Source organism: Pongo abelii, chromosome 6 (genome assembly GCF_028885655.2).
Source record: "Pongo abelii isolate AG06213 chromosome 6, NHGRI_mPonAbe1-v2.0_pri, whole genome shotgun sequence".
In the NCBI taxonomy this organism is placed as follows: domain Eukaryota; kingdom Metazoa; phylum Chordata; class Mammalia; order Primates; family Hominidae; genus Pongo; species Pongo abelii.
The window spans coordinates 114570029-114594971 of NC_071991.2; the positions used below are offsets into that span (position 1 = coordinate 114570029).

General features: G+C 36.6%; 1 long non-coding RNA gene and 1 pseudogene across 6 annotated transcripts in view; one reads left to right on the forward strand and one right to left on the reverse strand.

The window, feature by feature from the left end:
* The window catches only part of LOC134761786 (uncharacterized), a 55064-nt gene that overhangs the window by 12233 nt on the left and 17888 nt on the right, over window positions 1-24943 (forward strand). For 5 of the 6 annotated variants that reach the window (XR_010140917.1, XR_010140914.1, XR_010140916.1 and 2 more), the window contains one exon: window positions 15664-15809. The exons of the other annotated variant lie outside the window; for it this stretch is intronic. This is a non-coding gene — a long non-coding RNA (uncharacterized LOC134761786). The remainder of the gene's footprint in view (window positions 1-15663; window positions 15810-24943) is intronic. 6 annotated transcript variants of the gene reach the window in all.
* LOC100446095 (ankyrin repeat domain-containing protein 49-like) lies at window positions 4492-8272 on the reverse strand (annotated as a pseudogene).

Here is a 24943-nt window from a genome sequence, read left to right on the forward strand (position 1 = left end):
TTACTCTCTGTAGAGGGAAACATTCCTTTCCAAAGGAGATTTCATCTTCTGACTAGTAAATCAGACTGAGAATGAGCTATGATTCATTTACAGGTAAGTCACAAGCTTTATTCCTGGCCAGATAAGAAATCAGTAATTTGGTTTTGTCTGAAGAGATTTGGGAATTCCCCCAAAATGATTTCCTGGAGTGGGTCAGAATGCCACCTACACACTGGGTTAATGACTTCAGTGTTCTGCTTGGTTCACTGATGACAGGAAACTGGTAAAACAAAGAGAGTGAGAAACCAGCTGTATCACAGTAATAAATATTACTCAGATTTAGGCTCTTCTTCCTAGTTCCTGAGTTTTTTTAACTTTCAAGCTTTCACTCAGACAATATGCAATTATTAGCTAATACAGTTTGTTTTAATATTACAAATGATGATGGTGGATTTTGTGGGGAATTTGTTTTAAAGTTAATGTTATCATATTTTTACAATTCTTATTTTCAATAGTTTGAAAAAGTTCTGTTGGGATCCTGAATTCTTAATTTTGACTGAGATCTAGTGAGATTAGTTGTCTCTTTTGGAGATAATTTTAGAGGCATAAAAATGGTAAATCAATTTTTTTTCAATTATTAGAAATCATGTGCACAAAATAGTCAAGGGGAAAGATTAGCAACTGCTTTTTTAATATAGCATTAATTGATTTCACAAATAGTTACTATGCTGCTACTGTATTTTTTAGGCATCAGGGATAGAGTTGTGAGGAAGACAAGGCAAGATCCTTGACCTCCAAATGTTTATAGTCTAGCAAGATAAATTAATAAATATATAATTAAATAATAGGTAATGATAAATTCTATAAAGAAAAATTAACCAGGTGAAGGAGATAGAGAATAATGGAAGCAAATCAGAATTAAAATAGGAATTTCAGAGAAGGCGTCTTTGAGGTTTTATTGTTATTGTGATAGAAAGTTTCATGGCTCTGATTTTACCATTTTAAAAGGTAACTCTAGCTACAAGGAGAAAAGACTGTATTTATGGGAGCAAGTGTAGAATCAGGAACAGCAGTTAAGAGTCTATTATAATAGTCGAGGTTCTCAACCTTGTCTGCTGCTTAGAATTCCCTGGAGATAATTTTAGCCAGTCCCAGTTGAAACCAGTTACTATATGTCAAAATCTTTGAGAGTAGAGTCCAGGAGTTGATATTTCTCAAGATTCCTTTGGTGATTTTAATATATAGCCAAGGTTGGAAAAGATTGTGGAAGAAAGATATCAGACAACAAGTCTAGGGCAGTTTTCTAAATCTAGTGGGAACACGGAAGCTGTTAAAACAGGACTGGCTTCTTTTCTGGATTTATTCTCTTCTTTAAGGAATATGGTTAGGTCAGAGAACAAAGCAAATTCTTAAAGAGGAAAAAATTTATCAGGAAATGATGAAGATGGATTTTGGCTAAGAAGCATTAACTAATATACTACAAGGAAGTAGTGGTAAATGAAAATGTTTGTCATGTTTGTTTCTTCAAATATTCTAGTATGGAGTCCATGGATGAAAATGTTTGTGAAAGGATGATGTAGGAGACTGGGTCTCTAGCAGTTATCTATGGAGGTGGCTAGATGTCAGATTCAGGATTTATACATTTTGTAGAGATAGCAATTAAGATTCACTGATAGATTGGAAGTGGGATGATAGGGAAAGGGGGGTCAGGGATGACATCCAAATTTTAGGCCTGAGCAGTTGGGTGAATTGTTGCATTTACTTCGTTGGGGGAAAGTGGGTGGAAAAGTAGGGAATATTTGTGTGGGGGAGGAGGTCAAATATTGAAATTAAGAGTATCAGTTTGGACTTCATAATGTAAAGAGTGCTAATTAAACTCTAAAATGAATGTAAGTAGAGAGTGAGATATAGATTCACAATTTGAATGATTTGTTTCCTGGAATAATTTTCTTTGATTTTATGTCTGTTTATTGTTTGAATAACTAGGGAACTTATTTACTTTTATCTCATTTTTTTTTCTTCCTAGATTTTTAATGTATACCCTACTACCTTGCATATAGGTATGGTAGAAGAGTGTTTTAAGACTATGCTAACCTTTACTCCAACAAAACATTATAATTTTGTAAACTGTAGTCCTAATAGACTGCTGGGGAAGAGCAATAACACATAAATGCATGAACATTTTAGTGTTAAAAACATTGCAAAATTATAAGTTTTAAAAAATGGATTAAAAGATAACTAATGAAATTTTAGAACATCATTTCCAAAACTTTCTTCACTATAGAACAGTTTAAAATTCTAATATATTGATGAAAACCAAAAAGAACTCAACAGATTTAATGGGCTCTTGAATTAAAGTAGATAGCAAAAAATGGGCTTTTAGACAGATTAGATACTACAAGAGAGAATAATTTATCCTGTGTATAAAATACAATGAATTTTAAATAACATAGCTCTATGTTGAAATTATAAGAAATAATACCTAAATTAGACAAATATATATCACTTATTCAAATTCAATTGTAATCTCAAGTATCATATCAATTGTAATATCAAAATGTCATTAACTGGAAAATAATACTAATAGCTGAAGTGTATTGAGCATTTACAATGACTAAGAACAATTCCAAGCATTTTACAAAATATGTTAACTCAGTTAAGGAATACTCTTAGCTACAAGTGACAGTATTTAATATTGGTCACTTAAAAACCTATGGTTCATTGCTTTTCATGTTAAAAGGAGTCTGGAAACTGGCATTGGTTCAGTGGCACAATGGTTTCTCATAGCATCTACATTGCTCTCTTGGCCTCATCCTCTTGGTTGCAAGATGTCACTCTCAGGTCCAGGAAGCATGTTTGTGTTAAAGACGAGAAAAAAGGAAGGAAAGGATGGACCTGGGTACGTCTGTCTCTTTTTATCAGGAAAGCCAAAGCTTTCCTAGAAGCTCCAACAGATTTCTGCTTAGGTCTCCTCTGCTGGCACTATTACTTAGCACCCCTAGTTGCAAGGGAGGCTGGGAAATCAGGTATGACATTTTTTTTCTGCCTTTATAGAGGAACAGGAGAAAGGAAAAGAAGGTTGAGAACGGGTTTTGAATTAGGCAGCCAACAGTGACTGCCACAAATTCGTATCTTTCTTACGAAAACCCTATCAAAGTGGTACTTTTGTTTATTATCAATTTGCAAATGAGAAACTAAGAGTGAGAAGTTAAGAAATTTGACCATGGTCACACAACTAAATAATGTAGAACCAGAAATCAACTCAGGTGGTCTTTCTGTCTCCAGAATCTGTTCTCTTCTCAGCCACTCTACTATAGTATAGAAATAAAGCTACAGACAGATTTAACACTGAGCCTTCTCATGTGAGTGATCTTCCATATAACTTCCTTACATTCTGATGAATGATACATTTATTATAATAGGCAATACATTACCTAATGATAAAACTAAATAAATGTGTGCTATTGCTCTTATTCTTTCTAATTATACCAATAATAATAAACCACATGGTTAATTCGAATTTGTAAAGTCACCCTTTCAAACAATTCTAAGTATTTTCATACATATTATATACTTCTGATTTCCCTGTAAATCCTTTGAGAAATAGAGAGAGGTAGATGTGATTATTTGCATTTGATAATTGGGAATACGAGATCAAGCTTGTTTCAAAAAGCTCTGGGACTTAAACCTAGATTTACATAGAGCCAGGCCATTTGTACTTCATTAGATACCTGCCAGTATAGGTGTCTTTACTTTAGGATAAATGTTAATTAAATTGCAGAAGAATTGAAACAAATGTTAACATTACAAATTTTCTCATCAAGGCAAAGGTTTAAAACTTTAAAACTCAACATTTAATGTATCTTAATGTCTTAACAATGGTTTCTGAGATACCATATTTTATGAAAGCTAGTTCCCTTGGTTACTAGAAATTCTGACACATTTTTATAGCTCTATTTTATAAAATGCATTACCGTGAGTAATTATAAATTATATTCAGGAAGTAATGTACATTTTGTTGTTATTTTTTGAAATTAAAACTCACAGATACGATTCATGTCAAGTATTTTTCTGTTGAAATTAATCTATTGTTTTGTTTCTTATAATAAAATTAAGTCATTTTTTATTAAGTTTTTTCATATTATAATAGGCAACATTGATTTTTTAAAATTTATTTTTTGCTATACTTTATTTTTCTTGAATATTTATATTTATGCTTTTTGTTTCTATCCCCACTGTTTTTTTTCCTTTAATTTTTCAACTTTTATTTTAGTTCAGGGGTACGTGTGCAGGTTTGTTATATGGGTAAATTGCATGTCACTGCGGTTTGATATACAGATAATTTTGTCACCTAGGTATTGAGTGTAGTCATACCTGATAGGTAGTTTTCAACCCTCACCCTCCTCTCACCCTCCACCCTCAAGTAGGCTTGACTTTGCATAATGGGAATATTTTACATCTCACACAAAGGAGGCACTGGTACTCACAAATTTATGAAAATTACTAGAACTGTTAAGATTGAGGTGAAAAATTTGTACAGCTTTCCACAGTTTTAAAGAGATAGTAATAGATACTTGTCCTCTTGGTGATATCAAATGTTGTTTCTTCCAAGTTGTTTTTCAGACCTGGTTTGATGTAAGGGTTCATCAGGAGGAGTTCTAGGGTATCTTTGCTATCTTTGTTCCCAGAAGCAAGATGCAGCGGAGTTCAGAGGCCTTTTGTTTGGGCATGCATAGCTGCGTCACGTGGAAGGAAGAAAGAAGCCACTCTGGTGTTATTACACTTACAGGTGTTGTACAGGGGTATCCAGCTATCCACAGTCATTGCATGAACATCTGCCCCTTGTGCAGTTACCTCATGGATGATATCTAGGTGTCCATTGTAGACTGCTCAGTGAAGAAGGGTATATTCATCTTTGTCCCTAGTGTTCACATGATTGGCTTTCTCAGAAAGTAGTCTTCGCACTATAGTAAGGCTAGAAACATGCCTTCAGTTCATGATTTTCAGTTTTTTCTATGGACGTTTGGTGGGTTATGGTGTGCTCCTATTAAAAAGTGGATTTATTTCAGTAGCCCAAATAAGCAATTTACTTAGATCTTTTCACACATTTTTTTCTTGCAATTCATGTCACTCTTTGTTTTTTTCATCTTGCTCCTCATCTTCATCAGAGTTGCCTATTCAGAGACTTTGAGTACCAGTGGGAATAAGGTATTCTTGTATTTGTAACAATTCAATTTGATTAAGGTATTCAAAAAAGTCCAAGGAATTCCCTTGGTCTGGTTTTCCATCATCATTCACTTTCTTTATCCATTTTTACTACTGTTCTAAATAAAAAGTACTTCAAATACCAGGGTATAAATAGTATAAGTAATCCTTCTAGAGATGTGTTATATCTCTTTTATTCATCAAGATTTGATGATATTCCTGATATTCTTTCAGTAATAGGATGCCTTTCCCAACTTAAAGGGCATGTTCCATTTTGGGAGAGATGTGAACTGTGTCAATTTATCACAAACAACTCAGTGACAGGTGGGGCTATAAACTCCATTTTACAGATGTATTAGTTCATTTTCATGCAGCTGATAAAGACATACCTGAGACAGGGCAGAAAAAGAGGTTTAATGGACTTACAGTTCCACATGGCTGGGGAGGCCTCACATTCATGGTGGAAGGCAAGGAGGAGCAAGTCACATCTTACATGGATGGCAGCAGGCGAAGAGCTTATGCAGGGAAATTCCCTTTTTAAAACCATCAGATCTTGTGAGACTTATTACTATCATGAAAACAGCATGGGAAAAACCCTCCCCCATGATTCAGTTATCTCCCACAGGGTCCCTTCTACAATATGTGGGAATTATGGGAGCTACAAGATGATATGTGGTTGGGGACACAGAGCTAAACCATATCAACAGGTGAAGGCACTGAAGTTTGGATAGATTAAAACAACTTGCCCTAAATCAAGGACCCTTCAATGGAACTGAAAAGCCAGATATTCTAATTCAAAGGTTCCACATTATTTTTCACTGCACTATATTTTACTGCTCTAAGCACAAAGCAGTAGAGATGTTCTGAACCCAAGGATCCAGGGGCAACAGTAAGGGGAAGTAGGTAATAAAAACCTGTAAACTACAGGGTCTGGTGAGCAGGAGCAAGGGAAAAGGGCATCCAGTTCCAGCCTTGTGCCACTAGCTGTTCACTCATAGGCCTAGAAGTTCTGCCTGCAGCCTTCCTAACAGCCAAGATTGGAGAAGCCACTTCCACCCATTCTGGGACCCATGATGGAGTCTGACCTGCAGGGCTTGGCCTGAGGTCACTTGCCTCTACACACCCAGGAATTGTTAGATAGCGAGGGTCTACCAGGAAGTGAGGCACCAATTTTAACATTTCTACAATGTTTTATAAATAAACAAAATGAGATGATTATTTCTCTTTAGTAGACTTGATTGTTTACTACCATGTCAAAATAGCTTTCATTTTTCAGTGTTTCAAGGTTGTAGAAAATGTCAGCTTAACTCTAGAAAATAGATTTATGCAGTTATTGCTGCCATGGAATGCTCTTAAAACAGTTTTTATGAATCTGAAGAAAATGACCTCTGGCACATATCATTTTTATTTAGAATAGTTTATGTTTATTTATATGTACACAGTAATTTAAGCTAATTATAACCTGCATGTATTTGGTTTAAAACCATGTTTGGAATTGTCACATGAAAATAAAACAGTAATATAGATAGGGTGTTTTTGACATCCAAGAAAAATTTTAGAAACATGTCTGTCATAATTTGTTATATGGATAACAAACATCTTCAAAAAGGGGATAATTGAATGGTATTTATTATATTTTGGGAAAGAGGAGCAGCTATCTCCTTGCTCTGACTTGACTTTATGGCCATCACTTTTCTTATGTTCTTGTAGCCAGGTTGAACAGACTTATGTGATTTATTAAACTGTAATGAGCTAAAGAATAGATTTTCTGAAGCTTCATAGGTTCTTGCTGAGTATTGTGAGCAAGGTAAACTGAAAGCAGCAACACGAAGAGGAAAGCATATTTAAGATGGAAATGGAATGATCATTAAGCACCTATAAAATGTGGGACCTTTTCATGCTATTTTATTTAAGTCTGAAAATCACCCTGAGAATTACGTGTTAGGCTGATTTTGCAGCCTAACAGGTTCAGGAAGTTTGATTACCTTGCCAAGAATCACTATGTTTGGCTTGGATTTGCAACCAGGTCTCTTTTGTTCCACAGTTGTTCAACAAATATTTCTTGACACCAAACTAGGCTTTGAGAAAGACAAAGAAGGAATATTGTGTTGTAAATGTCTTTACTGTGCTTTAAACATTGTCTTTCAGAATATAGTCATTCCATAAAATTCTCTATTTTTTTAGATAACAAAGCTGAGTTGTTATGTGCTGGTCGAAGATACTTATAAGAAACATAAAAGCCTTGTTAAGCTTAATTACATTTTAATGGGAATGGCCTTAAGAGTCGGATGGCAGGATCCACTCAGTAGCATGGGAATGCATACAGCAGAAGAAGACTCTTGGGGCTGGATGCGGTGGCTCACGTCTGTAATCTCAGCCCACTGGGAGGCTGAGGCAGAAGGATCACTTTAGCTCTGGAGTTCGAGGTTACAGTAAGCTATGATTGTGCCACTGCACTCCAGCCTGAGTGACAGAGCTAGATCCTGTCTCTTAAAAAAAAAAAGCCTCTTGGATCAGGGGAGGGTGCGAGGGTGGTGGTGGTCATGGTGGTGAAGGTGAGGTAGAAAGGGGTGAGGTGAAAAGGCTAAGAAGAAAAATATCCTAGTTGTAGGAAAATCCTAAGAATATTCCAAAGTTAAGTAGGAGTTAGCACTAGGAGGTGGGGGAGAGAGTGCTAAGTTTGTTTCAGGAAAGGCACAACAAAAGGTAATTGCAGGCAATAGATGACACTCGAAGTGAACAGTGGTGGCTTCTTCCAATCTGGCAGGTATGGAGAGCAGGAGCCAGGCCGCAAAAGGAGGGTCGGCAACAACCATGCAAAGCATTCCTCTACTTTTAATACCCCTATTTCACTTATTCCTCTTCTTCTTGTTACCCTTGTGACCTCATTTCATACCATTCTCCACCTTGCTCACTCCTCTTTCTCTTTTCCTTAAACATGCTAGATTCTCTCCTATTTTAAGTCCTTTGGTGTAGCTGTTCCTTCTCTCTGAAATGCTCTCCTGGTGATCTTCACTAGACTAATTGGTTTACCTTCTCCATGTGTCTGCTTAACTCTTACCTTCTCGGTAAGGCCTATCATGCCCATCCTATTTAACACAGCAAAGTGCTCCTTTACCCTCTGGCATGCCTTACCCTACTCTGTATACTTTCAGAATTCATAGTGGTTACCACCTTCACTCTCCAGCACGCCTTACCCTACTCTACATACTTTCAAAATTCATAGTGGTTACAACTTTCAAACATATTACAGTGTATTATTTGCTTATATATTATGTTTATTTTCTGCTAAGTATAAGCTCAGGTAGCAGGCATTTGTGTTTTATTCCCTGATATATTTTAATCCCCTAGAATAGTGCTCTAGGCAAGCTGGCCCAAGTTAATGCCAATCACAGATGTCACCCCTGAACCTGTACTTGTATCTTTAAGCTAGTCTAATATACATCACGTGAATAAAAATGACAAAGCCGTGGTCCTTAGGTACCTATTGCTATTCTCCTTTAGCTCACCACCAACCCTCTTTACTGTTGTAGGATCTGAGTCTTGTGTATTAACCCTCTACTGCCTGCCCAACCACCACCACCAAGTGTCTCATATCCTCACAAACAAGTTTGGTCGGCTACTGCAAGGGTTCAACCATTTTTTTCTTTCTTTCCATTCTAGTTCCCTTATGCTAAGTGATATGACTTCTGCAAGTTCTTCCATATCTTCTTGGCATGGCTGCTGCTCTCATGAGAATCACATACTCACCCCACCACTTGGGCTTTTTCACTAAGTACCACCACTGAGTTGCTGGAGACTAGGCAATTGCACAGACATCTGTAAAAATAGGCAACAATGTCTTTATTGTGTCATGCTCTGCTGGAAGGGGACCCAAAAATATTTCCTTACTTGTGGAGTTTTGCCAAGGACAATGTCTTATTGAAAGAAACCATATCATTCATTAAATCATTCTTGCCTTCTAGCCATTTAGCATTTTTTAAAGCATCTATTTACTGAGCACATTTATCAGCACCAGCCTTAGTGCTGTATATGCATTATTTTCCTTTTATCCTTGAAATAACCTTGAGAAACAAGGGTTATTCTCCTCAATTTTATAGATAGGGAACCCAAGAGCAGAGAACTTAAATACTTGCCAGGTGTCACATAGGTGATAGCTATGTGGTGATTAAAAGCCAGAACAATGAAACTCTGTAGAAGATGATGTGCGGCTATATCTACCTTACCCTGCTGTCCATTTCATCCTCCAGCTCATGTGACTGTGGGCTGATAATTCAGAGAATTACTTTCTTCTGAGAGACTATGTTTCTTCCAATTCCTACCAGCAGATCCTGACCAATGACTCAATGATAGAGAGTTACGAAGGGCTAGCCACTTACTTCAAGGTAGGGCTAATTCTGTGGTGCAGTTTGTGCTCCAGAGCATTCCTGTGGGATCAAACTGAAACTAGTCTCTAACTGAGCCACATTCTTGCCTCTCCTGACCTATCCTACTTCCTTCACTTTTCTTCTTTTGAGAGTACAGCCCAGTAAATCACTTGGACAAGAAAACTCATCTCATGCTTTCCCAGGAAACCTGACTTAAACCAGACCCATAATCCAATTTTTTAGCTACCACAGTACACTGCCCTCTTTTTTTTTTATAAGACCAAGAGGATTTACTCAGTTATTTCTTTCCTTACTATGAAGTGTCTCAATTGCTCACGTAAATTGATAGTACAATACAGTAAATCTGTATGATGAATGCATCTTGTGATCAGGTTCGGTTGTTCTTACACTCTATTCTTTTCATGGACAGTATTCTGAAGTTGAATGTAGATAAATATTTGTAATCAGTCTTGTGAACTTCTGGCCCAAGGATTTCTAGTGGAAATTTTAGATTGTATATCTTTGGATAGAATTAAGTTTAATGCTTCACATTTTTTTCTGATAGTAAAAATTGCAAAATTAGAAAATTTGAATACTGTTTGATAACAGAATACTAGGTTCCATGAAAGAGCATGTATTTTCTCTATTCCAGAGTATTATGGGTTTTACCTCTAGCTTCTCAGGAGCTCTTTAAGTACTGGAAGTAATATGTAGTTTTTGTGAAACAAATTACATGTACATCCAGGATTAAAAATATATACTCTACAGTAATAAGAATGTACTATAAAATGTCTGGGTAGAAATTGGAAACACAAAAGAAGATTAAGAAATAAAATTATTTAGCAAGATGATATTCACAAATATTTTTCCAAGCACACATTAATATTCTACCATTGGCTGACTGAAATGTATATCTTATCATTACAAATAACTTCTGTGTAATCAATCCACACAAGGCATTCCAGTGGAGGTCCTTGTTGATTACAGATTGCCCATTTTTACTTCAAGGTCGGGGAAGCGGATAGAATTTGTAATGAATGATATAATTGTTGAACATTTAGACAAACACAGTCTATTTGGAGGTGAACAGTATGATTTACGTAATGGGAAATCATGCCAACCGATCAGGTTTGGTTTAATAAAATGATAAATAGCTATTTGAAAAAAAAAGAGGAACAATTAGATGTAACTTATTAACATTAGAAAAACTACCTTTGACAAAGTCTCCCTTTTTCCCTGCTGTGCCCTATCATCCCCACACACATCCTAGCACACACACAACCCCTGCAAACTGTGTCTTAAAAAGATACACTGTAAGATTGGAGGAAATGCTTTATTTTATCTAGAAATTGACTAAGAAACCAGGAATGAAGAATTGGAACAGTTGCTTTTTAAAAAAGAAAACTGGTAGTTGGCTTCCTCAGTAAGAGGTACTGACATTAATCTAAAATGTTTACAGATCGAGCACTTATATTAAATCTCTGAGTTCACAATTGTGTTAAACAAGTGATTTTTATATGTAAAAAAAATTAACAAAGAGGTTTTAAAAGTCTGAGATGCCAGGAGAGAGAACAGAAAGAAGAGAGTTGAACTTTCGTATGGCTAAGTATAAGATAAGGTGTATGACTAGAAATAATACAAATTATAATTGTGGGGACATGATCTTATGAGAGTGTAGACCTTCCCTACAGATTTTTGGAAGTTAAAAATGATGGTTCACATTTAAAATATTTTTTTTTCATAATCAAGTTTTATTTTATTTATTTATTTATTTTTTTATTTTATTATTATTATACTTTAAGTTTTAGGGTACATGTGCATAATGTGCAGGTTAGTTACATATGTATACATGTGCCATGCTGGTATACTGCACCCATTCACTCGTCATTTAGCATTAGGTATATGTCCTAATGCTATCCCTCCCCCCTTCCCCCACCCCACAACAGTCCCCAGAGTGTGATATTCCCCTTCCTGTGTCCATGTGTTCTCATTGTTCATTTCCCACCTATGAGTGAGAATATGCGGTGTTTGGTTTTTTGTTCTTGTGATAGTTTACTGAGAATGATGATTTCCAATTTCATCCATGTCCCTACAAAGGACATGAACTCATCATTTTTTATGGCTGCATAGTATTCCATGGTGTATATGTGCCACATTTTGTTAATCCAGTCTATCATTGTTGGACATTTGGGTTGGTTCCAAGTCTTTGCTATTGTGAATAGTGCTGCAATAAACATACGTGTGCATGTGTCTTTATAGCAGCATGATTTATAGTCCTTTGGGTATATACCCAGTAATGGGATGGCTGGGTCAAATGGTATTTCTAGTTCTAGATCCCTGAGGAATCGCCACACTGACTTCCACAATGGTTGAACTAGTTTACAGTCCCACCAACAGTGTAAAAGTGTTCCTATTTCTCCACATCCTCTCCAGCACCTGTTGTTTCCTGACTTTTGAATGATTGCCATTGTAACTGGTGTGAGATGGTATCTCATTGTGGTTTTGATTTGCATTTCTCTGATGGCCAGTGATGATGAGCATTTTTTCATGTGTCTTTTGGCTGCATAAATGTCTTCTTTTGAGAAGTGTCTGTTCATGTCCTTCGCCCACTTTTTGATGGGGTTGTTTGGTTTTTTCTTGTAAATTTGTTTGAGTTCATTGTAGATTCTGGATATTAGCCCTTTGTCAGATGAGTAGGTTGCAAACATTTTCTCCCATTTTTTAGGTTGCCTGTTCACTCTGATGGTAGTTTCTTTTGCTGTGCAGAAGCTCTTTAGTTTAATTAGATCTCATTTGTCAATTTTGGCTTTTGTTGCCATTGCTTTTGGTGTTTTAGACATGAAGTCCTTGCCCGTGCCTATGTCCTGAATGGTATTGCCTAGGTTTTCTTCTAGGGTTTTTATGGTTTTAGGTCTAACGTTTAAGTCTTTAATCCATCTTGAATTAATTTTTGTATAAGGTGTAAGGAAGGGATCCAGTTTCATCTTTCTACATATGGCTAGCCAGTTTTCCCAGCACCATTTATTAAATAGGGAATCCTTTCCCCATTGCTTGTTTTTGTCAGGTTTGTCAAAGATCAGATAGTTGTAGATATGTGGCATTATTTCTGAGGGCTCTGTTCTGTTCCATTGATCTATATCTCTGTTTTGGTACCAGTACCATGCTGTTTTGGTTACTGTAGCCTTGTAGTATAGTTTGAAGTCAGGTAGCGTGATGCCTCCAGCTTTGTTCTTTTGGCTTAGGATTGACTTGGCGATGCAGGCTCTTTTTTGGTTCCATATGAACTTTAAAGTAGTTTTTTCCAATTCTGTGAAGAAAGTCATTGGTAGCTTGATATGGATGGCATTGAATCTATCAATTACCTTGGGCAGTATGGCCATTTTCACGATATTGATTCTTCCTACCCATGAGCATGGAATGTTCTTCCATTTGTTTGTATCCTCTTTTATTTCCTTGAGCAGTGGTTTGTAGTTCTCCTTGAAGAGGTCCTTCACGTCTCTTGTAAGTTGGATTCCTAGGTATTTTATTCTCTTTGAAGCAATTGTGAATGGGAGTTCACTCATGATTTGGCTCTCTGTTTGTCTGTTATTGGTGTATAAGAATGCTCGTGATTTTTGTACATTGATTTTGTATCCTGAGACTTTGCTGAAGTTGCTTATCAGCTTAAGGAGATTTTGGGCTGAGACAATGGGGTTTTCTAGATATACAATCATGTAATCTGCAAACAGGGACAATTTGACTTCCTCTTTTTCTAATTGAATACCCATTATTTCCTTCTCCTGCCTAATTGCCCTGGCCAGAACTTCCAACACTATGTTGAATAGGAGTGGTGAGAGAGGACATCCCTGTCTTGTGCCAGTTTTCAAAGGGAATGCTCCCAGTTTTTTCTCATTCAGTATGATATTGGCTGTGGGTTTGTCATAAATAGCTCTCATTATGCACCAAGCGGACCTAATAGACGTCTACAGAACTCTCCACCCCAAATCAACAGAATATACATTTTTTTCAGCACCACGCCACACCTATTCCAAAATTGACCACATAGTTGGAAATAAAGCTCTCCTCAGCAAATGTAAAAGAACAGAAATTATAACAAACTGTCTCTCAGACCACAGTGCAATCAAACTAGAACTCAGGATTAAGAAACTCACTCAAAACCGCTGAACTACATGGAAACTGAGCAACCTGCTCCTGAATGACTACTGGGTACATAACGAAATGAAGGCAGAAATAAAGATGTTCTTTGAAACCAATGAGAACAAAGACACAACATACCAGGATCTCTGGGACACATTCAAAGCAGTGTGTAGAGGGAAATTTATAGCAGTAAATGCCCACAAGACAAAGCAGGAAAGATCCAAAATTGACACCCTAACATCACAATTAAAAGAACTAGAAAAGCAAGAGCAAACACATTCAAAAGCTAGCAGAAGGCAAGAAATAACTAAAATCAGAGCAGAACTGAAGGAAATAGCGACACAAAAAACCCTTCAAAAAATCAGTGAATGCAGGAGCTGGTTTTTTGAAAGGATCAACAAAATTGATAGACTGCTAGCAAGACTAATAAAGAAGAAAAGGGAGAAGAACCAAATAGACGCAATAAAAAATGAAAAAGGGGATATCACCACCGATCCCGCAGAAATACAACCTACCATCCGAGAATACTACAAACACCTCTATGCAAATAAACTAGAAAATCTAGAAGAAATGGATAAATTCCTCGACACGTACACCCTCCGAAGACTAAACCAGGAAGAAGTTGAATCTCTGAATAGACCAATAACAGGCTCTGAAATTGTGGCAATAATCAATAGCTTACCAACCAAAAAGAGTCCAGAACCAGATGGATTCACAGCCGAATTCTACCAGAGGTACAAGGAGGAACTGGTACCATTCCTTCTGAAACTATTCCAATCAATAGAAAAAGAGGGAATCCTCCCTAACTCATTTTATGAGGCCAGCATCGTCCTGATACCAAAGCCGGGCAGAGACACAACCAAAAAAGAGAATTTTAGATCAATATCCTTGATGAACATTGATGCAAAAATCCTCAATAAAATACTGGCAAACAGAATCCAGCAGCATATCAAAAAGCTTATCCACCATGATCAAGTGGGCTTCATCCCTGGGATGCAAGGCTGGTTCAATATATGCAAATCAATAAGTGTAATCCAGCATATAAACAGAACCAAAGACAAAAACCACATGATTATCTCAATAGATGCAGAAAAGGCCTTTGACAAAATTCAACAACGCTTCATGCTAAAAACTCTCAATAAATTAGGTATTGATGGCACATTTAAAACATTTTTAATTTTATCTTTATTGTAGTGAAATATACATAACATAAAATTTACCATTATAACAATTCTAGTGGCATTAAATATATTTCAGTGGTATTAAGTATATTCACAATATTGTACAGCCATCAGTGTCATCCATTTCCAGAACTTTTTCACCATGCCAAACAGAAACTTTGTATCTATTGAACAGAAACTCCCCATTCCACTTTACCCCTCATCCCCTGGTAACCTCTACTCTCTCTGTCTCTATGAATTTGCCTGTTGTAGGTACTCCTATAGGTGGAATCATATAATATTCATCCTTTCATGTCTGATCTGTGTCACTTAGCATGTTTTCAAGGTTCATCCATATTGTAGCATGTATCAGAACCTGATTCCTTTTTATGGCTGAATAATATTCCATTGTATGTATGTTTTCTTTTATCTTTCCTTTTGTAGACAAGATCTTGCTCTGTTGGCCAAGCTATAATAGTGCAGTGGCACTCTTGTAGCTCACTGTAACCTTAAACTCCTAGGTTTAGGTGATCCTCCTACCTCAGCTTTTCACAGCACAGGAATTACAGATGTGAGCCACCATGCCTGGCTTATATGTTTTCTTTAAAAAGTAAGTATATACTATCAGCCGTGCACTATGTTAAATATTTTATGGCCAATATCTCATTTAATCCTCACAACAGCGAATAGAGTAGATAATATTATTATCTCCAATTTATAGATGAGAACACTTTGCCCTAGAAAGTTTAAATAACATATTTTAGTAAGTGGTAGAGATGGGATTTAAACTAGGTCTGTTTATCTCTACTGTTCAGTTGCCAATCCTGAACATCAAAAACTATATGAGGGCAGAGGAAGATGGTAGAATAGAAGCCTGTGCCGTTCGTCCCCCTCACTGGAATACCGAATTTTAACAACTATCTTCACACAGAAAAGCACCATCACAAGAACCGAAAATCAGGTGAGCAATCACAGTACCTGATTTTAACTTCGTATTGTGGAAAGAGACATTGAGGAAGGCAGTCTTGAATTGCCGATGCCACCCCTCCCTCGTCCCCCAGCAGAAGCCAGTGTGGTGCAGGGAGAGAATTTGTGCACTTTGGGGAGGGAAGAGCACGGCGAATGGGGAACTTTACATTCAACTCAGTGGTGCCCTGTCACAGCAGAGAATAAAGCCATGCTGGGCTCAGCCAGTGCCCGCACAGGGAGGGAGCATTTGGACCAGCCCTAGCCAGAGGCGAATCACCATCCCAGCTTTTGGAATGTGAGTTTCTTGGCAAGCCTTGCCACTGTGGGCTTAAGTGCCCTGGGGTCTAGGTATACTAGAAAGGCTGTCTAGGGCACAGGACTACAATTCCTAGGCAACTCCTAGTGCTAGGCTGGGCTTAGAACCAGTGAACTAGGGTGGCACCTGACCTAGGAAGACACCAGCTGGTGCAGTTAAGGGAGTGCTTGAGCCATCCCTTCCCCAACCCCAGGCCGCACAGCTCACAGCAACAAAAGTGACTCCTTCCTTCTGCTTAGAGGAGAGGAGAGCAAAGAGTAAAAGGGACTTTGTTTTGCATCTTGGATACCAGCTCCACCACAGTAGGATAGGGCACCAGGGAGAGTTGTGAGGCACCCCATTCCAGGCCCTAACTCCTGGATGATATTTCTTGATATTTCAAGGGAATTGCTGCCTTGAAGGGAAGGACCAGTCCTGGTAGGATTCATCACCTGCTGGCTAAAGAGCCCTTGGGCCCTGAGTAACCACCAGTGATAACCTGGGAGAATGCCATGGGCCTTGGGCTGTGAGACGTGCTGGCTGTGTGACTCAACACATTCTTGACTGTGGTGGGAATGGTGAAAGACTCTTTCTGTTTGAGAAAAGCAGATGGGGAAGGTAAAGGGGACTTTGTTTTGCACCCTAGGCAACAGCTCAGTCACAGCGGGGGCAGAGCAACAAGCAGGGGTCCCTGAGTCCAGGCCTAGGCTCTTGGGCAGCATTTATAGACCTCCCCTGGGTCAGAGGAGGAGCTTGCTGACCTGAAGGAGAAGTCCCAGACCTGGCAACATTCACCACAAGCTGGGTGGAAGAGTCCTTGGGCTTTAAACATCACAGTGGCCTGGCCAGAACCCCCTGGGGACCGATGGTGCTAGTGGCCACAGGGAGAGTCTCCTCTGTCTATAGAGAGAGGAGAGAAAGGTGGGAAGAACTTTGTATTATGGTTTGAGTGCCAGCTTAGCCACAGTACAATAGAACATCAGGTAAATTGCCAAGGTTTTTTGACTGCAATCCCTAGCTCCCAGACAGCATCTCTGGACTTGCCCACAGCCTGGGAGAACTCACCACTCTGAAGGGAAAGGCCTTAGGCAAGGATGAACGGCTGTGCTGGCTTCATCTGACCCCACACAGTCCCAGTGGTGGTGGCCACAGGGATGCTTATATCACCACATTCCCAGTTCCAGGTGGCTCAGCACAGAGAGAGATATTCCATTTGTTTGGGAGAAAGGGAAAAGACTAAGAGTCTCTGCCTGGTAATCCAGACACTTCTTCCAGATCTTATCCAAGACCACCAAGGTGGTACCTCTATGAGTCTGCAAAAACCACAGCATTATTGGGCTTTGGGCCCAATTCCCTCAAAATACCTGGAAAGCCTTCACAACGACAGGCATAAACAAGCCCAGACAATGAGGACTGCAATAAATATACCTAACTCTTCAATACCCAAATGCTGACAAACATCTATAAGCATCAACAACATCCAGGAAAACATGACCTCACCAAATGAACTAAATAAGACACTAGAAACCAATTCTAGTGCCTTATTTATGCATCTATAAGCATCAGCAACATCCAGGAAACATCTATAAACAACATCCAGGAAACATATATAAACATCTGTAAGCATCAACAACATCCTAGAAAACATGACCTCACCAAATGAACTAAATAAGGCACTAGGGACCAATCCTAGTGCCTAGAAGCAGACATGTAACCTTTGAGACAATTCAAAAGGGCTGTTTAGAGGAAACTCAAAGAAATTCAAGATAGCACAGAGAAGGAATTCAGAATTGTATCAGATAAATTTAAAAAGAGATTGAAATAATTAAAAAGAATCAAGAAAATTTAGAGTTGAAAAATACAATCGACATGCTGAAGAATGCATCAGAGTCTCTTAATAGCAAAAAGGATAAAGCAGAAGAAAGAATGAGTGAGCCTGAAGACAGGTTATTTGAAAATACACAGTCAGAGGAGACAAAAGAAAAATAGAATATAAAAAAAGAAGCATGCCTATAGGATCTAGAAAATAGCTTCAAAAGGGCAAATCTAAGAGTTAATGGCCTTAAAGATGAGGTAGAGAAAGAGAAGTAGAAAGTTTATTCAATTAGATAATATCAGAGATTTTCTGAAACCTAGAGAAACATATCAACATTCAAGTACAATAAAGTTATAGAACACCAAGCAGATTTAACCCAAAGAAGATTAGCTCAAGGCATTTAATAATCAAACTCCCAAAGGTAAAGGATGAAAAAGGATCCTAAAAGCAGCAAGAGAAAATAAGTGAATTACGTATAATGGAGCTCCAATATGTTTGGCAGCAGACTTTTCAGTGAAAATCTTATAGGCCAGGAGAGCATGGCACAACATATTTAAAGTGCTGAAGGAACAAAACTTTTATCCTAAATAGTATATCTAGCGAAAATATCCTTTAAGCATGAAGGAGAAATAAAGACCTTCCCAGACAAACACAAGCTGAGAGATATCACCAACACCAGACCTGTCCTACAAGAAATGCTAAAGGGGGTTCTTCACTCTGTGAAAAAAAGGATGTTAATGAGCAAGAAGAAATCACCTAAAGGTACAAAACTCACTGGTAATAGCAAGCACACAGAAACACAAAGAATAGTATGACATATAATTGTGGTATGTAAACTTCTCTTGACTTCTGTAGAAAGATTAAATGATGAACTAATGGAAACTAATAATGACAACTACTTTTCAAGGCCTAGACAGTACAATAAGACATAAAGAAACAACTAAAAGTTAAAAGGCAGGGTTTTTTTTAATGCAATCAGTGTTAAGTTGTCATCAATTTAAAATAATGGACAACGGGCTATAAGATAGTATTGGCAAGCCTTATGGTAACTTCAAATAGAAAAACATACAACAATACACAAAAAATAAAAAGCAAGAAATTAAAGCATACCACTAGAGAAAATCACCTTCACTGAAAGGAAGACAGGCAGGAAAGAAGGAAGAGAAGACTGTAAAACAACCAGAAAACAAATAATGAAATTGCAAGGGTAATATCAATAATAACATATCAATAATAACATTGAATGTAAATGGACTAAATTATCCAATCAATAGACATAGAGTGGCTGAAAAAAACAAGACCCAATGATCTGTTGTCTACAAGAAACACACTTCACCTATAAAGATACACATAGACTGAAAATAAAAGAATGGAAAAAGATATTCCATACCAATGGAAACCAAAATAGAGCAGGAGTAGCCATACTTATATCAGACAAAAATAGATTTCAAGACAAAAACTGTAAGAAGAGACAAGATCATTATATGATGATAAAGCGATTAATTCAGCAAGAGGACATAATGATTGTAAATATATATGCACCTAACACGTGCATATGTATTTACAATATATATTAATAGCATTGCTGCTGAAATCTACCATATTACCCAGATATATAAAGCAAATATTATTAGAGCTAAAGAGAGAGATAGATATAACCCAATATAATAATAGCTAGAGACTTCAACACCCCACTTTCAGCATTGGACAAATCTCCCACACAGAAAATCAACAAAGAAACATTGGACTTAATTTGCACTGTAGAACAAATGAATCTAATAGATATTTACAGAACATTTCATCCAATGTCTGCAGAATATACATTTTTCTCCTCAGTACATGGATCATTCTTAATAATAGACCATATGTTAGGTCACAAAGCAAGCCTTAAAACATTGAAAAAAATGGAAGTAATATCAAGCATCTTCTCTGACCACAATGGAATAAAACTAGAAATCAATAATAAAAGGAATTTTGGACTATATAGACACTTGGAAATTAAACAATATGCTCCTGAATGCCCAGTGGGTCAGTGAAGAAATTAAGGAAGTTGAAAAATTTATAGAAACAAATAATAATGAAAACACAACATATCAAAACCTATGGAATACAGCAAAAGCAGTACTAAGAGGGAAATTTATAGCTACAAGTGCCTACATCAAAAATGAATAAAAATTCAAATAAATAACCCAATGATGCATCTTAGAGAACTAGAAAAGCTAAAGCAAACCAAACTCAAAATTAGAAGAAGAAAAGAAATAATAAGAAACAGAGCAGAAATAAGTGGATTTGAAAGAAAACAATACAAAAGATCAATGAAACAAAAGTTGGTTTATTGAAAAGATAAACAAAATTGACAAAACTTTAGCCAGACTAAGAAAAATAGAGGACCCAAATAAATAAAATAGATGAATAAATAAAATAAGAGACATTACAGCTGATACCATAGAAATTTAATGATCATTAGTGGCTACTATGAGCAACTACGTTCCAATAAATTGGAAAATCTGGAAGAAATGAATAAATTCCTAGACACATACAGCCTACCAAGATTGAGCCATGAAGAAATCCGAAACCTGAACAGACCAATAACAAGTAAAGAGATGGAAGCCGTAATGAGAAGTCTCCCAGTAAGGAAAATCCTGGGACCCAATAGCATCACTGCTGAAATCTACCAAACATTTAAAGAAGAACTAATACCAATCCTACTCAAACTGCTCCAAAAAATGGACAAAGAGAGAATACTTCTAAACTAATTCTGTGAGGCCAGTATTACCCCGATACCAAAACCAGACAGAAACACATCAAAAAAGAAAACTACAGGCTAATATCTCTTACAAATATTGCTGCAAATATCCTCAATAAACCAGCAACCAAATTCAATGATATATTAAAAGCTCACTCATCATGACCAAGTGGAATTTATCCCAGGGATGCAAAGATGGTTCAACATAGGCAAATCAATCAATGTGATACATCATATCAACAGAACGAAGGACAAAAAGCATATGATCATTTCAATTGATGCTGAAAGAGCATTTGATAAAATTCAATATCCCTTTATTACAAAAACTCTAAAAATCTTGGTATGGAAAGAACATACCTCAACATAATAAAAGCCACATACAACAGACCGACCGATAGTGTCAAACTGAATGGAGAAAAACTGAAAGCCTTTTCTCTTAGATCTGGAACATGACAAAGATGCCCACTTTCACCACTGTTATTCAAAATAGTACTGGAAGTCTTAGAGCAATCAGGCAAAAGAAAGAAAGTAAGGGCATCCACATAGGAAAGGAAGAAGTCAAATAATCCTTGTTTGTAGAGGATATGATCTTATATTTGGAAAAACCTAAAGACCCCACCAAAAAACTATTAGAACTGATAAATTCAGTAAAATTGCAGCATACAAAAATCAATAGCATTTCTATACGTCATCAGTGAACAATCTGAAAAAGAATTCAAAAAAGTAATCCCTTTTAAAATAGCCATAAAAAAGTACCTAGGAATTAACCAGAGAAGTTAAAGATCTCTACAATGAAAACTATAAAACACTGATGAAATTGAACAAGTCACCAAAAAATGGAAAGATATTCCATGTTTACAGATTGGAAGAATCCTAAAATTGATGTGGAATCACAAAAGACCCAAAATAGCCAAGGCTATCCTGAGCAAACAGAACAAAACTGGAGGAATCACATTACCTGACTTCAAATTACTCAACAGAGCTATAGTAACCAAAACAGCATGATACTGGCATAAAAACAGACACATAGACCAACGGAACAGAAAACCCAGAAAAGAGAACTCACAGACAAATCCACACATCTACAGTGAACTCATTTTTGACAAGGTTCCAGGAGCATACACTGGGGAAAAGACAGTCTATTCAATAATTGGTACTGGGAAACTGTATAAGCATATGCAAAAGAATGAAACTAGACCCCTATCTCTTGCCATATACAAGAATCAAATAAAAATGGATTACATACTTAAATACTTACTTAAATTACTTAAATTACATACTTAATTACTTAAATTAAATACTTAAATACTTACTTAAATTACTTAAATTACATACTTAAATTACTTAAATTAATCAAATAAAAATGGATTACATACTTAAATACTTACTTAAATTACTTAAATTACATACTTAAATCTAAGACCTCAAACTATGAAACTACTCCAAGAAAACACTGGGGAAAATCTCCAGGAGTTTGGTCTGGTCAAAAATTTCTTGAGCAATACCCCACAAGCATAGGCAACCAAAGCAAAAATGGACAAATGGGATCACATCAAGTTACAAGGCTTCTGCAGAGCAAAGGAAGCAACAAAGTGAAGAGATGAGATAACCCACAGAATGGGAGAAAATATTTACAAACTATTCATCTGACAAAAAATTAATAACCATAATATGTATGGAGCTTAACTCTATATGAAAAAATCTATTCTGATTTAAAAATGGGCAAAGATTTGAATAGACATTTCTCAAAAGAAGACATACAAACGGCAAACAGGCATATGAAAAAGTGCGCAGCATCACTGATCACCAGTGAAATGCAAATAAAAATTACAATGAGATATCATCTCACCCCAGTTAAAATGGCTTTTTTCCAAAAGACAGGCAGTAACAAATGCTGGCAAGGATGTGGAGAAAAGGGAACTCTTGTATTCTATCAGTTGGAATGAAAATTAGTAAAACCACTATGGAGAATGGTTTGGAGGTTCCTCAAAAAACTTTAACATATGATCCAGCAATCTCACTGGTAGGTATTTACCCAAAAGAAAGGAAATTAGTGTATCAAAGAGATAGCTGCACTCCTATATTTGTTGCATCATTGTTCACAATAGCTAAGATTTGGAAGCAACCTAAGTGCCCATCAACAGATGAATGGATAAAGAAATTGTGTTACTTATTCACAATGGAGCACTATTCAGCCATAAAAAATGAGATTCAGTCATTTGTGACAACATTGTTGGAACTAAAGGTCATTATGTTAAGTGAAATAAGTCAGGCACAGAAAGACAAACATCACATTCTCATTTATTTGTGGGATCTAAAAATCAAAACGATTGAACTCAGGGAAATGGAGAATAGAATGGCGGTTACCAGAGGCTGGGAAGTGGGAAGGTGGCAATGGTTAATGGGTGCAAAAAAAAAATTAGAAAGAATGAATAAGACCTAGCATTTGCTAGCACAACAGGGAGACTATAGTCAATAATAATTTAATTGTACATTTTAAAATAACTAAGGGCATAATTGGATTGTTTGTAACACAAAGGATAAATCCTTGAGAGGATTGATACCCTATTTTCCATAATATGATTATTACACATTCCATGCCTGTACCAAAATATCTAATGTACTCTATAAGTATATACACTTACTATGTACCCACAAAGAATTTTAAAAAGAAATATATAAAGCTATAGAAGAACATGTAGGGAATGAAATTTTAGAGTAAACAGAATTGAAGGATTTTGCTGTTGCAGGAACTAACAAATACAGAATTTTTCTTCTGAATAGATGAAGGTAGAAAGGCAAAATGATTGGAGTTAAACCTTGAAGGATATATTTAGGATAAATAGAATCTTTTTTGATAAATCCTGGAATATTAGAAATAGAGATCTTCCCTTAAAAATTTTCAAAAGAAAAATTTTAAGTAAAGAGAATTACTGTATTATTTAAGAAGTAGAAGTCATGGAGATTGAAAATATAGATAGTTGTAAATAAGGGTTTATATAGGTTCATGTATTCTATTAAGAAAAAATAAGGATATTATGAGACTTCAACCCTAACTTGTTTTTAATTAATTCATTAATTTGTTTGTTTGTTTGTAAAGCCAGGGTCTTCCCATCTTGCCCAGGCTGGTCTTGAATTCCTGGCCTCAAGCAATCCTTAAGCTAATGGCATGTAAGGCAACTATACTGTCCCACATCACATGCTGTAGTCACATCTTTAAAGCCAGATGAATTAGCTTAAAAGTTATCTGTTAAACTTTCAATCTCCAACAGACTGTTCATTAATCTGTACTTTAACACTTCCAATGTTAGGAAGAACACAATTTCATTTCATCATTGGACTATTCAGACATTCTGCTTTTGTTTGTTTGTCTGTTTTCTTGAGACAGAGTCTCGCCCTGTCGCCAGGCTGGAGTGCAGTGGCACCATCTTTGTTCACTGCAACCTCCAACTCCCTGGTTCAAGCGATTCTCCTGCCTCAGCCTCCCTAATAGCTGGGATTGCAGGCATGCACCACCATGCCCAGCTAATTTTTTTTTTTTTTTTGTAGAGACAGGGTTTCACCATGTTGGCTAGGATGGTCTCCATCTCCTGACCTCGTGGTCCGCCTGCCTCAGCCTCCCAAAGTGCTGGGATTAGAGGCGTGAGCCACCGCGGACAGCCAGACATACTGTTTTATGTTGAGAGTATATCTTCATCCTTTTACTTTCCAGCCTAGGGTCTTATTCCTTTCATGAGACTATGCAGAGCAAGTCTAATGTTTTCACCCCATGAGCATTTCAAATATTTGAAGACATTGTCAAATATTTCCTACTTTCTTCCTCTTAATCTTAATCATGGCTCAAGATTAGTAGCCATGACTAGAGAGGCCAAGATACTAGAGAATAAAGTTCAGATTTTGCTCTTAAGATGCTTATAGATTTCTAACAGGCTACAAAAGCACTTAACTATAAAGGAAAATATGAATAAATCAGACTTCATTAAAATTAAGAACTTCTTTTCATCAAATGATACTATTAATATAAGTGAAAAGTCAACTTACAGAGAGAAAGAAGATATTTGCAATATACTATGTCTGATGAAGAACTTATATCCAGAATATATGAAGAACTCCTAAAAATCAATAAGAGGTAACATACGAGATAACAGAAAAATGAGCAGATGAATTGAACTGGTACTTCACAAATGAATACATTCAGTTGGCCAATAAACATGTGAAAATGTACTCAAAATTATTAATTATCAGAAAATATAATTTTAAACTACAAAA